Genomic DNA, 17818 nt, shown 5'->3' with positions numbered 1-17818 from the left:
CCAGCAATACCAAAGTTTGTTGGTCACTACGATCATTGGAGCATGTTAATCGAGAACTTTCTTCGCTCTAGAGAATATTGGCAAGTAGTTGAGTCTAGGATTTCTGTTGTAGCAGATGATGCTGATTACTCAGATGAACAGAAGAAGGAGGTAGTAGATCAGAAATTGAAAGACTTAGGAGCTAAGAACTACCTTTTCTAGGCCATCAATCGCTCACTTATAGAGACTATTTTGGATAAAGAAACTTCGAAAGAAATTTAGGATCAATGAAGAAAAAATTTCAAGGAAATACAAAGGTGAAATGAGCACAACTATAAGCTTTGTGCAAGGACTTTGAGACCCTTCATATGAAGGAAGGTGAGACTATTTCTGATTTCTTTTCTCGTACTCTTACCATTGCTAAAAAAACCGAGTAACTATCCATGTTTTTTAAAAAAATTTGTGAGGAATGATTAGGCATGATGATTTAGAATAGAATGTCGAAGAAACGGAGTGTATAAAACAGTAAAAAAGTGTTTAAAATCGAAGGCCTAATTCGGAAACCCCATAGCAGGATGTTTGAAGCACGTTCTAAAAAAATCGAGTAACTGTCCATGTTTTTCAAAACTTTTGTGAGGAATGATTAAAAATGATGATTTAGAATAGAATGTCGAAGAAGCGTATAAAACAGTAAACAAATGCTTAACATCAAAAGGCTAATTCGGAAACACGAAACCGCGGTGTTTGAAGCACGTTCTAAAAAATCAAGTAACTGTCCATGTTTTTCAAAACTTTCAAGGGGAATGATTAGACATGATGATTTAGAATAGAATACCGAAGAAACGGAGTGTATAAAACAGTGAAAAAGTACTTAAAATTGAAACCCTAATTCGAAAACCCAAATCGAGACGTTTGAATCACGTGCTAAAGAAACCGAGTAACTGTCCATGTTTTTCGAAACTTTTGTGAGGAATGATTAGGCATGATGATTTACAATAAAATGTCGAAGAATCGGAGTGTATAAAACAGTAAAAAAGTGCTTAAAATCGAAACACTAATTCGGAAACAACAATACGGGACGTTTGTAGCACGTTCTAAAGAAACCGAGTAACTGTCCATGTTTTTCGAAGCTTCTGTGGGGAATGATTAAGCATGATGATTTAGAATAGAATATCGAAGAAACGGAGTGTATAAAATAGTAAAAAAGTGATCGAAACACTAATTCGAAAATTCCAAACCGAGACGTTTGAATCACGTGCTAAAGAAACCGAGTAACTGTCCATGTTTTTCGAAATTTTTGTGGGGAATGATTAGGCATGATGATTTAGATAGAATGTTGAAGAAACATAGTGTACAAAACAGTAAAAAACTGCTTAATATCGAAACGCGAATTCGAAAACAACAATATGGGACGTTTGAAGCACGTTCTAAAAAAACTGAGTAACTATCCATGTTTTTCGAAACTTTTGTGGGGATTGATTAGGCATGATGATTTAGAATATAATGTCGAAGAAACGGAGTGTATAAAATAGTAAAAAAGTGATCGAAACCCTAATTCAGAAATCCCAAACTGGAACGTTTGAATCACGTGCTAAAGAAACTGAGTAACTGTCCATGTTTTTCAAAGCTTTTGTGGGGAATGATTAATTATGATGATTCAGAATAGAATATCGAAGAAACGGAGTGTATAAAATAGTAAAAAAGTGATCGAAACACTAATTAAAAAATCCCAAATCGAGACGTTTGAATCACGTGCTAAAGAAACTGAGTAACTGTCCATGTTTTTCGAAACTTTTGTGGGTAATGATTAGGCATGATGATTTAGAATAGAATGTCGAAGAAACATAGTGTACAAAACAGTAAAAAAGTGCTTAATATCGAAACTAATTCAGAAACAACAATACGGGACGTTTGAAGCACGTTCTAAAAAAACCGAGTAACTATCCATGTTTTTCGAAACTTTTGTTGGGATTGATTAGGCATGATGATTTAGAATATAATGTCGAAGAAACAGAGTGTATAAAAAAGTGAAAAAGTGTTTAAAATCTAAGGCCTAATTCGAAAACCCCAAACCAGGACGTTTGAAGCACACTCTAAAAAAACTGAGTAACGGAGTGTATAAAACAGTACAAAAAGGCTTAAATTAAAACCCTAATTCGGAAACCCCAAACCGGGATGTTTGAATCACGTGCTAAAGAAACCTAGTAATTGTCCATGTTTTTCGAAACTTTTGTGGGGAATGATTAGGCATGATGATTTAGAATAGAATGTCGAAGAAACGGATTGTATAAAACAGTAAAACAGTGCTTAAAATCGAAACCGTAATTCGCAAACAATAAACCGAGACGTTTGAAACACGTGCTAAAAAAACCGTGTAATTGTCCATGTTTTTCAAAACTTTTATGGGGAATGATTAGGCATGAAGATTAAGAATAGAATGTCGAAGAAACGGAGTGTACAGTAAAAAGTGCTTCAAATCGAAACCCTAATTTGGAAACCCCAAATCAACACATTTGAAACACGCGCTAAAAAAACCAAGTAACTGTCAATGTTTTTTCGAAACATTTGTGCGGAATGATTAGGCATGATGATTTAGAATAGAATGTCGAAGAAATAGAGTGTATAAAGCAGTAAAAAAGTGTTTAAAATCGAAACTCTAATTCTGAAACCCCAAACCGGGACGTTTGGAACACGTGCTAAAAAAACCTTGTAACTGTCCATGTTTTTCAAAACTTTTGTGGGGAGTGATTAGGCGGCCTGCGCCGGGGGAGCATAGCATAGGCAGAAAAGGTAGCCCGGATGGTGGAAGAGCCAGGGTGATGATTTAGAATAGAATGTCAAAGAAATGGAGTGTATAAAGCAGTAGAAAAGTGCTTAAAATCCAAACCCTAATTCGGAAACCCCAAACCGGAATTTTGAAACACGAGCTAAAAAAACCGAGTAACTGTCCATGTTATTTATGAAACTTTTGTGGGGAGTGATTAGGCATGATGATTTAGAATAGAATGTGGAAGAAACGGAGTGTATAAAGCAATAAAAAAGTGCTTATAATCAAAACCCTAATTCGGAAACTCCAAACCGGGACGTTTGAAACACGTGCTAAAAAAATCGAGTAACTGTCCATGTTTTTCGAAACTTTTGTAGGGAATGATTAGGCATGATGATTTAGAATAGAATGTCAAATAAATGAAGTGCATAAAGCAGTAAAAAAGTGCTTAAAATCGAAACCCTAATTCGGAAACCCCAAATTGGTACATTTGAAACACGTGCTAAAAAAACCAAGTAACTCTCCATGTTTCTCGAAACTTGTAGGAGGAATGATTAGGCATGATGATTTAGAATAGAATCTGGAAGAATCGGAGTGTATAAAGCAGTGAAAAAGTGTTTAAAATCGAAACCCTAATTTGGAAAACCCAAACCGGGACATTTGAAACACGTGCCAAAAAAATCGAGTAACTGTCCATGTTTTTCGAAACTTTTGTGGGGAATGATTAGGCATGATGATTTAGAATACGTTGTCCAAGAAATGGAGTGTATAAAGCAGTAAAAAAGTGCTTCAAATCAAAACCCTATTTCGGAAACCCCAAACCGGGACGTTTGAAACACGGTCTAAAAAAACCGAGTAACTGTCCATGTTCTTCAAAAATTTTGTGAGGAATGATTAGGCATGATTATTTAGAATAGAATTTCGAAGAAACAGAGTGTATAAAGCAGTAAAAAAGTGCTTAAAATCGAACCCTAATTTGCAAACCGCAACCTGGAACGTTTGAAACACGTGCTAAAAAAACCGAGTAATTGTCAATGTTTTTTGAAACTTTTGTGGGGAATGATTAGGCATGATGATTTAGAATAGAATGTTGAAGAAATGGAGTGTATAAAGCAGTAAAAAAGTGCTTAAAATCGAAACCCTAATTCAGAAACCCCAAACCGGGACGTTTGTAACACGTGCTAAAAAAATCGAGTAACTTTCGATGTTTTTCGAAACTTTTGTGGGGAATGATTAGACATGATGATTTAGAATAGAATGTCCTAGAAACAAAGTGTATAAAGCAGTAAAAAAGTGCTTCAAATCCAAATCGTAATTCGGAAACCCCAAACCGAGACGTTTGAAACACGTGCTAAAAAATCGAGTAACGGTCCATGTTTTTCGAAACTTTTGTGGAGAATGATCAGACATGATGATTTGTATTAGAATGTCGAAGAAGTGGAATGGATAAAGCAGTAAAAAAGTGCTTAAAATCGAAATCCTAATTCTGAAACCACAAACCGAGACGTTTGAAACACGTGCTAAAAAAACTGAATAACTTTCCATGTTTTTCAAAATTTTTATGGGGAATGATTAGGCATGATGATTTTGAATAGAATGTCGAAGAAACGAATTGTGTAAACCAATAAAAAAGTGGTTAAAATCTAAACCCTAATTTGAAAACCCCAAACCGAAACACGTGCTAAAAAAACTGAGTAACTGTCGATGTTTTTCGAAACTTCTGTGGGGAATGATTAGGCAAAATGATTTAGAATAGAATGTCGAAGAAGCGGAGTGTATAAAATAGTAAAAAAGTGCTTAAAATCGAACACTAATTTGGAAACGCCAATCCGGGATGTTTGAAGCACGTTCTAAAAAAACTGAGTAAGTGTCCATGTTTTTCGAAACTTTTGTGGGGAATTATTAGGCATGGTGATTTAGAATAGAATGTCGAAGAAACGGAGTGTATAAAACAATAAAAAAGTGCTTGTTCGCAAACCCTAAACCGAGACATTTGAAACACATGCTAAAAAATCGAGTAACTGTCCATGCTTTCGAAACTTTTTTGGGGAATGGTCAAGCTTGATGATTTAGAATAGATTTCGAAGTAACGGAGTGTATCAATGAGTAAAAAAGTGCTTAAAATGTAACCCTAATCTGAGACGTTTGTAGCGCGTTCAAAAAAGCCAAGTAACGTTCGATGTTTTTCGAAATTTTTGTGGGGAATGATTAGGCATGATGATTTAAAATAGAATGTCAAAGAAAACGAAGTGTGTAAAAAAGTAAAAAAAAAAAAAAAAGTGCTTAAAATTGAACCCTAATTTGTAAACCTCAATCCCACGTTTGTAACACGTTCTAAAAAAACCAAGTAACGTTCGATGTTTTTCGAAATTTTTGTGGGGAATGATTAGACATGATGATTTAAAATAGAATGTCAAAGAAAACGAAGTGTGTAAAAAAGTAAAAAAAAAAAAAAAGTGCTTAAAATCGAACCCTAATTTGTAAACCCCAATCCCACGTTTGAAACACGTTCTAAAAAAACCAAGTAACGTTCCATGTTTTTTGAAATTTTTGTGGGGAATGATCAAGCTGTTAGGCTATGGAGCCTGATACTTATTTATAGCTTGGTCAACGGTTATATCCGGTAAAGCTATATTTGGTAAAGCTATATATAGTAAAGCTATATATGGTAAAGCTATATCTGGTAAAGCTATATTTGGTAAAGCTATATATAGTAAAGCTATATATGGTAAAGCTATATCTGGTAAAGCTATATATGGTAAATAGCTATATATAGTAGATGACTAAATCTGGTAAAGCTATATATAGTAAACTAAACCATATATATATCTGGTCCGGTAGAGCTTTGAAAATGTACTTTTCTATTCTCTGTACTCTCTCTTGTTGTACATACCTGAAGTCATCAATACAAAATCCTTTTAGCCAGAGTTCTCCTTGCAACTTTTCTCTATCCTTTTTTCTTTGTGTTCATCTAGATTGAGCGTGTGCGTTGTTGTGCGATCCTAACAACTGGTATCAAAGCTAACGACTGATATCGATCTTAACAACTGGTATCAGAGCCAGACGGAAGTCAGAGCCAGGCGGAAGTCAGAGCCAGGCGGTGTCAGAGCCAGGCGGAAGTCAGAGCCAGGCGGTGTCAGAGCCAGGCGGAAGTCAGAGCCAGGCGAAATTCACCACGATCTGTGAAGATGAAAAGTTCAAAGATTGGAACTGAGAAGTTTGATGGATTCGATTTCGGTTTCTGGAAGATGCTGATTGAAGATTATCTGTACCAGAAAGATCTTCACAAACCTCTGTTGGGGGTGAAGCCGGATACCATGACCACGAAACAGTGGAAGCTCAAGGATCGATAAGCCTTGGGGCTGATCTGGTTGACGCTATCCAGAAACGTGGCGTTCAACATTATCAAGGAGAAGACAACGTCAAGTCTGTTGAAGACGCTGTCGAATATGTACGAAAAACCGTCGGCTATGAACAAGGTGTATTTGATGCGGAGATTGTTATGAGTCCTTGTGAGAACTTCGTTATGAGCAAACATAAACGAGTTAGCTTCACAAAGACTGTTAGAGAATTGAAGAAAAGTACCGGAAGAAGCGCGCTGAAACTCCAGAGGGGGTTGCGTCACCCGGAAGCATCGCTGAAGCTCCAGAGGGGGTTGTGTCGCCCGGAAGCATCGCTGAAGCTCCAGAGGAGGTTGCGTCGCCCGGAAGCGTCGCTGAAACTCCAGAGGAGGTTGCGTCGGCCGGAAGCATCGCTGAAGCTCCATCGTCGCTGAAACTCCAGAGGGGGTTGCGTCGTCCGGAAGCGTCGCTGAAGCTCCAGAGGGGGTTGCGTCGCCCGGAAGCGTCGCTGAAGCTCCAGAGGGGGTTGCATCGACCGAAAGCGTCGCTGAAGCTCCAGAGGGGGTTGCGTCGTCCGGAAGAGTCGCTGAAGCTCCAGAGGGGGTTGCGTCGTCCGGAAGCGTCGCTGAAGCTCCAGAGGGGGTTGCGTCGTCCGGAAGCGTCGCTGAAGCTCCAGAGGGGGTTGCGTCGTCCGGAAGCGTCGCTGAAGCTCCAGAGGGGGTTGCGTCGTCCGGAAGCGTCGCTGAAGCTCCAGAGGGGGTTGCGTCGTCCGGAAGCGTCGCTGAAGCTCCAGAGGGGGTTGCGTCGCTCGGAAGCGTTGTTGAAGCTCCAGAGGGGGTTGCGTCGGCCGGAAGCGTCGCTGAAACTCCAGAGGAACTCTAGAGGGGGTTGCGTCGTCCGGAAGCGTCGCTGAAAGCTCCAGAGGGGGTTGCGTCATCCGGAAGCGTCGCTGAAGCTCTAGAGGGGATTGCGTCGTCCGGAAGCGTCGCTGAAGCTCCAGAGGGGGTTGCGTCGTCCGAAAGCGTCGCTGAAGCTCTAGAGGGGGTTGCGTCGCCCGGAAGCGTCGCTGAAGCTCTAGAGGGGGTTGCATCGACCGAAAGCGTCGCTGAAGCTCCAGAGGGGGTTGCGTCGTCCGGAAGCGTCGCTGAAGCTCTAGAGGGGGTTGCGTCGTCCGGAAGCGTCGCTGAAGCTCTAGAGGGGGTCTCATCGTCCGGAAGCGTCGCTGAAACTCCAGAGGAGGTTGCGTCGGCTGGAAGCGTCGCTGAAACTCCAGAGGAGGTTGCATGGGCCGGAAGACTCTTGCTGAGAAACTAGAGGTGAAGCAAGTGGGAGTTGAGGTTGAGTTGCTCAAAGATTCACAAAGTGATGTTGTAGCGGATACTCATGAAACTCCTGAGACTCTTGTTGAGAAACCAGGGGGAAGCAAGTGGGAGTTGAGGTTGAGTTGCTAAAAAATTCACATAGTGATGTTGTAGCAGATACTCAAGAAACTCCTGAGACTCATGCTGTTGGCGAGGAACTCGGTCTATCATTCAAAACACAGAAGGCGATACCATTTCACTCGGAGGTTAGTTGAAGATGGTGATGTGTTTTGAGAAGATAGAGGGTGCAAAGAATCCAGCAAACATGTTGACAAAATGTGTTGATGTTGGAATATTGAGGTTGTGCAAAACCTCAATTGGTATGGTGCAGTGAAGATGCTCATGGTCGTTTGAGAGTGAAATTCTTGGTTGACTAGATCAGTCTCCAAGTGGGAGAATTGTTAGGCTATGGAGCCTGATACTTATTTATAGCTTGGTCAACGGTTATATCCGGTAAAGCTATATTTGGTAAAGCTATATATAGTAAAGCTATATATGGTAAAGCTATATCCGGTAAAGCTATATATGGTAAATAGCTATATATAGTAGATGACTAAATCTGGTAAAGCTATATATAGTAAACTAAACCATATATATATCTGGTCCGGTAGAGCTTTGAAAATGTACTTTTTTATTCTCTGTACTCTCTCTTGTTGTACATAACTGAAGTCATCAATACAAAATCCTTTTAGCCAGAGTTCTCCTTGCAACTTTTCTCTATCCTTTTTTCTTTGTGTTCATCTAGATTGAGCGTGTGCGTTGTGTGCGATCCTAACAACTGGTATCAGAGCTAACGACTGATATCGATCTTAACACAAGCTTGTTGATTTAGAATAGAATTTTGATGTAACAGAATGTATAAAAGAGTAAAAAAATGCTTAAAATCGAAACCCAAATCGGGACGTTTGAAGCACATTCTGAAAAACCTGAGTAACGGTCGATGTTTTTCAAAAAATTTTGTTTGGAATGATCAAGTTTGATGATTTAGAATAGAATGTCGAAGAAATGGAGTGTATAAAAAAAGTACAAAAGTGCTTAAAATCGAAATCATAATTTGGAAACCCCAATCTGGGAAGTTCGAAGCACGTTCTCAAAAAACCAAGTAACTGTCGATGTTTTTCGAAATTTTTGTGGGGAATGATCAAGATTGATGATTTAGAATAGAATTTTGAAGTAACGGAGTGTATAAAAGAGTAAAAAGGTGCTTAAAATGTAACCCTAATTCGGGACGCTTGAAGCACGTGCAAAAAAACCGAGTAACGTTCGATGTTTTTCGAAACTTTTGTGGGGAATGATTAGGCATGATGATTTAGAATAGAATGTTGAAGAAACGGAGTGTGTAAAACAGTAAAAAAAAAAAAAAAAAAGTGCTTAAAATTGAAACCCTAATTTGGAAACTCGAATCTGGGACGTTAGGAGCATGTTCTATAAAAGTCGAGTAACTATCCATGTTTTTCAAAAATTTTGTCGGGAATGATCAAACTTGATGATTTAGAATAGAATTTTGAAGCAACATAGTGTATAAAAGAGTAAAAAAAAATGCTTAAAATGGAAACCCTAATCCAGGACGTTTGAAGCACGTGCTAAAAAAATTGAGCAACAGTCGATGTTTTTCAAAATTTTGGTTGGGAATGATTCGGCATGATTATTAAGAATAGAATGTCGAAAAAACAGAGTGTGTAAAACAGTAAAAAAGTGCTTAAATCGAATTCTAATTTGGAAACCCCAATTCGGGACATTTGAAACACGTGCTAAAAAAACCGAGTAACTGTCCATGTTTTTCAAAAATTTTGTGGCGAATGATCAAAGATGATGATTTAAAATAGAATTTTGAAGTAACGGAGTGTATAAATGTTGGGTTTTATGTCCTAAGACTCATAGTTCGTAAACAAAAACATATTTTGTTTTCAATAAAGTTATTATTGATATTTATTTAGTAAAGATTGTTATTGAATAAAGTGAATGTCACGGTCATTAATATAAATCCAATAAACTAAGAACACTCTTGTTATAGTATGATTACTTGAACTATATGTAGAGACATAAGACTAGATCAAGTTCAAGTATATAGTCAAAATTATCTATAGTACAGGGATAAAGCTGAGTACCTTATTCTGGGGACACTATGGATGCGGCCCACTTTTGTATATGATATAAACAATGTGATTACTAAATTGTACATGTGGAGACATGTGAGTGGGGACATCCTATGCAATGAGTATTGCATAAGACCGGACCATGAAGAAAATCACTCTCACTTTATAATGTCATTTACTGTTGAGACTGATTTTTTTCACTCGATGACATAGGTAACTCGACCTTAATCCTGAACTAACTATGAACTCTTGTTTATACAGAATTATCCTTAGATTTGCAATTGTTAATAAAACTTCAAAATGGCATTTTCTTTTGATCCAATTTTTTCCCTCTCCTTATCATTAAAGAAAGATGAAACAATTTTAGGGTAGAAACATTCTCGATAATTTCTCTTAAGATTTGAACCCATAGCGGATGATAGAACTAGAATAGCTATTTTCTGTTTCCTACTCACGCACGCTCATATCTTTCCTTCTCGATTAATCTCTAATTCTAATTTTCCTCCCCAATAAGATATTACGATGCTGGTATAGATCGAAATTTCGTTATAGTCCAATTCTGACCGGTAATAGATACAGAGGAATGTTTCCAATTAAAATTATTCATTCTCTATATTTTTAAAAATTAAAAAAAAAAAAGGAATTGTTTTCCTTTCCTCATTATTGTTTGCATTTGAATTGTTGGTAAGTGTCCACTTGATTTGGTTCATGTAACCACCCCAAATTTTCTGCTTAATCTAAGGCACTTATGTCATCCACCAATCAATTTAAGTATACACGTTTTAAATTTTTATGGTCTTAACTCAATTTTTTTTTTCTTATTGATACTTCAATTTCATCTCGACATACTTCAAAGTTATAAAATTTTCTTTCAAACACTACCACCCTTAATATCTATAGCATACTATAAGATATTGTCATTTATCAAGCTTCCTGGGTCATTTTCATTTCATTTTAAATTAATTACACGTCAGTATACGTTGGTGCATTCCTTTCCATATCTATGGTCATCACACTAAGTAATTAATCTATATTCGAGACGTCTAAGCGAAGCATATGACATTCCTTAGCAAAATTATTTTCACGGATACACTAACATTTAGTAGCTTACTAAAACTATAGCTACCCATTCACAGTACCAAGCTCAATAAATCTAAACATCATCAATACAACAATTTACATTCACATTCCATGCAAAGTAAAACATAACATATTCTACGTTATAATAAATATAGGATTAAGCTAACAATAATGCAGTCAATTATGATACAGTCATTGGAGTAAAAATTTAATTATGGTTTATATTTTATAATGACCAAGCAATAACAACATATGCAATCAACAACATTTTATTTTCTTATCTTATGCAAGTCATACCTGATGGAGACGGGGCATCGACAGTGGGACCATGGAACATGCCAACTACATCGTAGGCTAGTCTACAAGATCTGTAACTTGGCTCTAATACCAACTGTAACGACCCGAAATTTTCTACTTAATTTAAGGTCGCTACTATATACATTGAATACGGAAGACTTCATCGACGGTGGGACCATGGAACATGCCAATCTTACATCGTAGGCTAGTCTACAAGATCTGTAACCTGGCTCTGATACCAACTGTAACGACCCGAAATTTTCTACTTAATTTAAGGTCTCTACTATGTACATACCATAAACATTGAATGTGGAAGACTTCATCTAAATTCTATCAAACATAACCTTTATCTTAAAATACAATCAGGGACATCCGATAAAATTGGAACGATACAGAGAAGATTAGCATGGCCCCTATGCAACGATGACACGCACAAATCAAGAAATGGTATCAGAGCCAGACACCGGACGACGTGCCAGCCTTCTCGTTGTTCCCCAAAGGGGGTAGACACGAGACGATGTACCAGTAAGGACGCTGGGCCCCGAAGGGGGTAGATTTGGTGGCGGTCAAACATCGATTAAAGGAAGGAGTGCCAGTGAGGACGCTGGGCCCCGAAGGGGGGTGGATTGTGATGTCCCACATTGGTTGGGGACGAGAACAAACCACCCTTAATAAGGGTGTGAAAACCTTTCCCTAGTAGAGCATTTTAAAGTCTTAAGGGGAAGCCTGAAAGGGAAAGCTCAAAGAGGACAATATCTGCTAGCGGTAGGCCTGGGTCGTTATAATGTGGAAATCTTTTCTTAGCAGACGCGTTTTAAAGCCTTGAGGGGAAGCTTGAAATGGAAAGCCCAAAGAGGATAATATCTGCTAACGATGGGCCTGGGTCGTTACAATGTGGAAACCTTCCCCTAGCAGACGTGTTTTAAAACCTTGAGGGGAAGCCCGAAAGAGAAAGCCGAAAGAGGACAATATATTGCTAGTGGTGTGCCTGAGTCGTTACAAAAATTTTCACCAATTTTCACTATCGAGCGAAAACACACTCGGTCTCGGGACCACCCTAAAACACAAGTGGAAATGCTTCAGTTTCAAAAAATTTGGGACCCAACTATCGAGTTATGTCATTCCCCACCCGTAGGGAAAGAAAAAAAAATTTGCTAATTTTTTCACTACCAAGCGAAAAACAACTCGGCCTCGGGACCGCCTTAGAACTCAAGCGAAAATGCTTCAGTTTCGAAAAATTTTGCTCCCATCCATCGAGTTGGGTCATTCCCCACCCGTAGGGAAAGAAAAAAAAATTGCTTATTTTTTTGCTACCGAGAGAAAAATCGATCGGTCTCGGGACCGCCCTAGAATTCAAGCGAAAATGCTTCGGTTTCGAAAAATTCGGCTCCCAACCATCGAGTTGGATCGCACCCCACCCGTAAGGCAAGAAAAAAAAATTTGCTAATTTTTTCGCTATCGAGTAAAAAACCATTTAGTCTCCGGACCGCCCTAGAACGCAAGCGAAAACGCTTCCGTTTCAAAATATTCGGCTCCCAACCATAAAGTTGGGTCATTCCCCACCCCTAGGGCAAGAAAAAAGATTTTACTAATTTTTTCGCAATAGAGCAAAAAATCGCTCGATCTCGGGACCGCTCTAGAACGCAAGCGAAAACGCTTCGGTTTCGAAACATTTGGCTTTATCCATCGAGTTGGGTCATTCCCCACCGCTAGGGCAAGAAAAAATTTCCCTAATTTTTTCACAAACGAGCGAAAAACCGCTCGGTCTCGAGACTGCCCTAGAACGCAAGTGAAATCGTTTCGGTTTTGAAAAATTCAGCTCCAAACCATTGAGTTGAGTCATTCTCCACCCGTAGGGCAAGAAAAAAAAATTCGCTCATTTTTCGCTACCGAGAGAAACACTGCTCGATCTCGGGACCGCCCCAGAACGCAAGCGAAAACGCTTTGATTTTGAAAAATTCAACTTCGAACCATCGAGTTGGGTCATTCCCCACGCCTAGGGCAAGAAAAAAAATTTGCTAATTTTTTCGCTACCGAGCGAAAAACTGCTCGGTCTCGGGACGATTTCGAAAATTTGTCTCCCAACCATCGAGTTGGGTCATTCCCCACCCCTAGGGCAAGAAAAACAATTTCGCTTATTTTTTCACTACCGAGCGAAAAACTGGTCGGTCTCTCGACGGCTCTAAAACACAAGCGAAAATGCTTTGGTTTCGAAAAATTCGGCTCTCAACCATCGAGTTGGGTTATTCCCCACCCCTAAGGCAAGAAAAATAATTTCGAATTTTTTCGCTACCGAGTGAAAAATCGCTCGGTTTCGGGACCGCCCTAGAACGCAAGAAAAAACGCTTCGATTTTGAAAAATTCAGCTTCCATCCATCAATTTGGGATTTCCCACCCTTAGGGCAAGAAAAAGAATTTCCCTAATTTTTTCGCAAACGAACGAAAAATTGATTGGTCTCGGGACCGCCCTAGAACGCAAGCAAAAATGCTTCGGTTTCAAAAAATTTGAATCACAACCATCGAGTTGGGTCATTCCCCACCCATAGGGCAAGAAAAAAAATTTCACTAATTTTTTCACTAACGAGCGAAAAACCGCTTGGTCTCGGCACCGCCCTAGAACGCAAGCGAAAACGCTTCCGTTTCAAAAAATTCGGCTCCCAACCATAAAGTTGGACCATTCCCCATTCCTAGGGCAAGAAAAAAGTTTTTGCTAACTTTTAAGCAAGGAAGGGAAAAACTACTCGATCTGGGGACCACCCTAGAACGAAAGCAAAAACGCTTCGGTTTCGAAAATTTTGGCTCCACACCATCAAGTTGGGTCATTCTCCACCCGTAGCGCAAGAAAAAAAAATCGCTAATTTTTCGCTACCGAGCGAAAAACCGCTCGGTCTCGGGACCGCCCTAGAACGCAAGCGAAAAAACTTCGGTTTTGAAAATTTTGTCTCCCAACTATCAAGTTGGGTCATTCCCCCACCCCAAGGGCAAGTAAAAAAATTTCGCTAAATTTTTTGCTATCGAGTGAAAAACCGCTTGGTCTCTTGACCGCCCTAGAACGCAAGCGAAAACGCTTCGGTTTCAAAAAAATTCGACTCCCAACCATCGAGTTGGGTAATAACCCACCCCTAGGGCAAAAAAAAATTTGGCTACCGAGCGAACGGGACCACCCTAGAACGCAAGCGAAAACACTTTGGTTTTGAAAAATTCGGCTCCCAACCATCGAGTTGGTTCATTCCCCACCCATAGGGCAAGAAAAAAAATTTCGCTAATTTTTTCGCTACCGAGCGAAAAACCGCTCGATTTTGGGACCACCCTAGAACGCATGTGAAAATGCTTCGGTTTCGTAAAATTTGGCTCTGAACCATCGAGTTAAGCCATTCCACACCCCTAGGACAAGAAAAATATTTTCGCTAATTTTTTCGCTACCGAGCGAAAAACCGCTCGGTCTCGCGACCGCCATAGAACGCAAGCGAAAATGCTTCGATTTTGAAAAATTTGTCTCCCAACCATCGAGTTGGGTCATTCCCCACCCCTAGGGCAAGAAAAAAAAATTGCTAATTTTTTCGCTACAGAGCGAAAAACCGCTCGGTCTCGGGACCGCCCTAGAACACAAGCGAAAATGTTTCGGTTTTGAAAAGTTCAGCTCCCAACCATCGAGTTGGGTCATTCCCCACCCCTAGGACAAGGAAAAAAATTTCGCTAATTTTTTCGCCACCGAGTGCAAAACCGCTCGGTTTCGGGACCGCCTATTGGGTTTTATGTCCTAAAACTCATTGTTTGTAAATAAAAACATATTCTATTTTGAATAAGGTTATTATGATATTCATTCCATAAATAAAGTAAATTTTACGATTATTAATCTAAATCCAATAAACTAACACTCTGACTATAGTATGATTACTTGAATTATATGTAGAGACATAAGAGTGGATTAAGTTCAAGTATATAATCAAAATGATCTATAGTACAGGGATAAGGCTGAGTACCTTATCTTGGGGACACTACGGATGCAGCCCACTTTTGTATAGGATATAAACAATGTGATCACTAAATTGTACATGCAGAGACATGTGAGTGGGGGTGTCCTATGCAATGAGTATTGCATAAAGATCGGACCATGAAGAAAATCACTTTCACTTTATAATGTCGTTCACTGTTGAAACTATTTTTTTTTTTTTCATTCGATGACCTAGGTAATTCGATCTTAATCCTAATCTAACCATGAACTCTTGTATATTCGGAATTATCCTTAGATTTGCATGGGCTCGAGTTCGCCACTCAATAGGCCTCCCATTTCAGGGGTAAGACTCGGTGAATGGCTGGGGACATGGGGTGTGATAAGGCAACCCTAATCCTCAGCCCAACGATCCAAGCTTTTGGTTTAACAAGAACCCTTGAATCAAAGTAATTAACACCTCAAATTTAGATCAACTAAGAGATAAGGCTAGAATTAGATTACCTCTTACGATCGAAGATCTAGAAGCAAGATTTGGAACCTTGTTCTAAATTGAGTCACTCCACAATCTAACTTGATCAAGACTTGATTGAATGGCTCGGATGTAATTCTACCACAAGAATTGCTTGAAACTTAGAAATGAAAAAATTGATGCTCGGATTTCTAAGGAAAACGTCTCAATGGGAGATCTCAATTTCATTTATTCACCAATCTGATTTTTACATAACAAATTCTGGGTATTTATAGTCTCCCGACAAAAGACGTTTGTGGCCGGGATTCAATCTGATCCCCTTTAATTTCCACAAAAGACGAAGTCAATTTTGACCATTTGACCATTTGACCATTGCAAAATGAAAACGAAAAAACAATAAAATTTTTCAACAAATGTTCATATGTTTGAGTGGCTAAGGAGACAAACTTGAAATCATTTTAAAGTTTTCCAACTTCAACCGTGCAAATATTCAATTGTCATCAAATGGTTATTGAAGATCCATTTGGAACACCGTGATTCTTACCCCTCTTATCTTCCCCCTTTTGTCATCAAATGGTTATTGAAGATCCATTTGGAACACCGTGATTCTTATCCCTCTTATCTTCCCCCTCTTGTCATCAAATGGTTGTTGAAGACAAATATTCAATTGTCATCAAATGGTTATTGAAGATCCATTTGGAACACCGTGATTCTTACCCCTCTTATCTTCCCCCTCTTGTCATCAAATGGTTGTTGAAGACTTACCCCTCTTATCTTCCCCCTCTTGTCATCAAATGATTGTTCTTATCTTCCCCCTCTTGTCATCAAATGGTTGTTGTTACCCCTCTTATCTTCCCCTTCTTGTCATCAAATGATTGTTCTTATCTTCCCCCTCTTGTCATCAAATGGTTGTTGAACATCATTTGGAACACCGTGATTCTTACCCCATGGAAGGTAGAATGTACAGTCTCTGGGAAGATTATCTTCTCTGACCCCTCTTATAGAATGTATAGTCTCCGGGAAGATTATCTTCTCTTACCCCTCTTATCTTGTACTGAAAAGTCTCCGGGAAGATTATCTTCTCTTACACCTCTTATCTTGTACTAAAAAGTCTCCGAGAAGATTATCTTCTCTCCTCTTATCTTCCCCCTCTAGAATGTACTGAAAAGTCTCCGGGAAGATTTTCTTCTCTTACCCCTCTTATCTTCCCCCTCTTCAACTCAAGTCAGCAACATTGAACGTAGAATGTACTAAAAAGTTTCCGGGAAGATTATCTTCCCCCTCTTCAACTCAAGTCGCAACATTGAACGTAGAATGTACTGAAAAGTCTCCCAAGAAGATCAATTTCATTGAAGGTAGAATGTTCACCTGCATCAAAAGGACTCAAGTCAGCAACATTGAAGGTAGAATGTACTGAAAAGTCTCTCGGGAAGATCAATTTCATTGAAGGTAGAATGTTCACCTGCATCAAAAGAACTCAAGTCAGCAACATTGAAGGTAGAATGCACTGAAAAATCTCCAGGAAGATCAATTTTATATGCATTGTTATTAATTCGTTCAAGGACTTGATAGCGTGGAGGTAGAATGTACTAAAAAGTCTCCGGGAAGATCAATTTTATATGCATTGTTATTAATTCATTTAAGGACTTGATAAGGGTCATCCCCTCTTTGTTGAATCTTCTTCGCCTTGGATCGTGTAATAGATCCAGTTGGAACATTTGAAACACCGTGATTCTTATCATCTTCCCCCTCTTCAAAAGGATTCGTCCTCGAATCATAAAAATCATCACCTACATCAAAAAGACTCAAGTCAACAACATTGAAGGTAGAATGTACTGAAAAGTCTCCAGGAAGATCAATTTTATATGCATTGTTATTAATTCGTTCAAGGACTTGATGGCCTGAAGGTAGAATGTACTGAAAAGTCTCTAGGAAGATCAATTTTATATGCATTGTTATTAATTCGTTCAAGGACTTGATAAGGGTCATCGCCTCTTTGTTGAATCTTCTTCCCCTTGGATCGTGTAATAAATCTAGTTGGAATATTTGGAACACCGTGATTCTTATCATTTTCCCCCTCTTCAAAAGGATTCATCCTTGAATCATTAAAATCATCACCTACATCAAAAGGACTCAAGTCAGCAATATTGAAGGTAGAATGTACTGAAAAGTCTCAGAGAAGATCAATTTTATATGCATTGTTATTAATTCGTTCAAGGACTTGATAAGGGTCATCCCCTCGTTGTTGAATCTTCTTCCCTTTGGATCGTGTAATAAATCTAGTTGGAACATTTGGAACACCGTGATTCTTATCATTTTCCCTCTCTTCAAAAGGATTCGTCCTCGAATCATAAAAATCATCATTTACATCAAAAGGACTCAAGTCAGCAACATTGAAGGTAGAATGTACTGAAAAGTCTCCAGGAAGATCAAGTTTATATGCATTGTTATTAATTTGTTCAAGGACTTGATG

General features: G+C 38.9%; 1 pseudogene; it reads left to right on the top strand.

The window, feature by feature from the left end:
* The first annotated feature begins 11269 nt into the window (after nucleotides 1-11269).
* LOC111784027 (U6 spliceosomal RNA) lies at nucleotides 11270-11380 on the top strand (annotated as a pseudogene).
* The last annotated feature ends 6438 nt before the right edge of the window (nucleotides 11381-17818 follow it).

This window comes from Cucurbita pepo, chromosome 8, assembly GCF_057944985.1.
Source record: "Cucurbita pepo subsp. pepo isolate OVF chromosome 8, ASM5794498v1, whole genome shotgun sequence".
In the NCBI taxonomy this organism is placed as follows: domain Eukaryota; kingdom Viridiplantae; phylum Streptophyta; class Magnoliopsida; order Cucurbitales; family Cucurbitaceae; genus Cucurbita; species Cucurbita pepo.
Note: the sequence above shows the minus strand (reverse complement) of the source record. Positions and strands in the feature narration are given on the sequence as shown.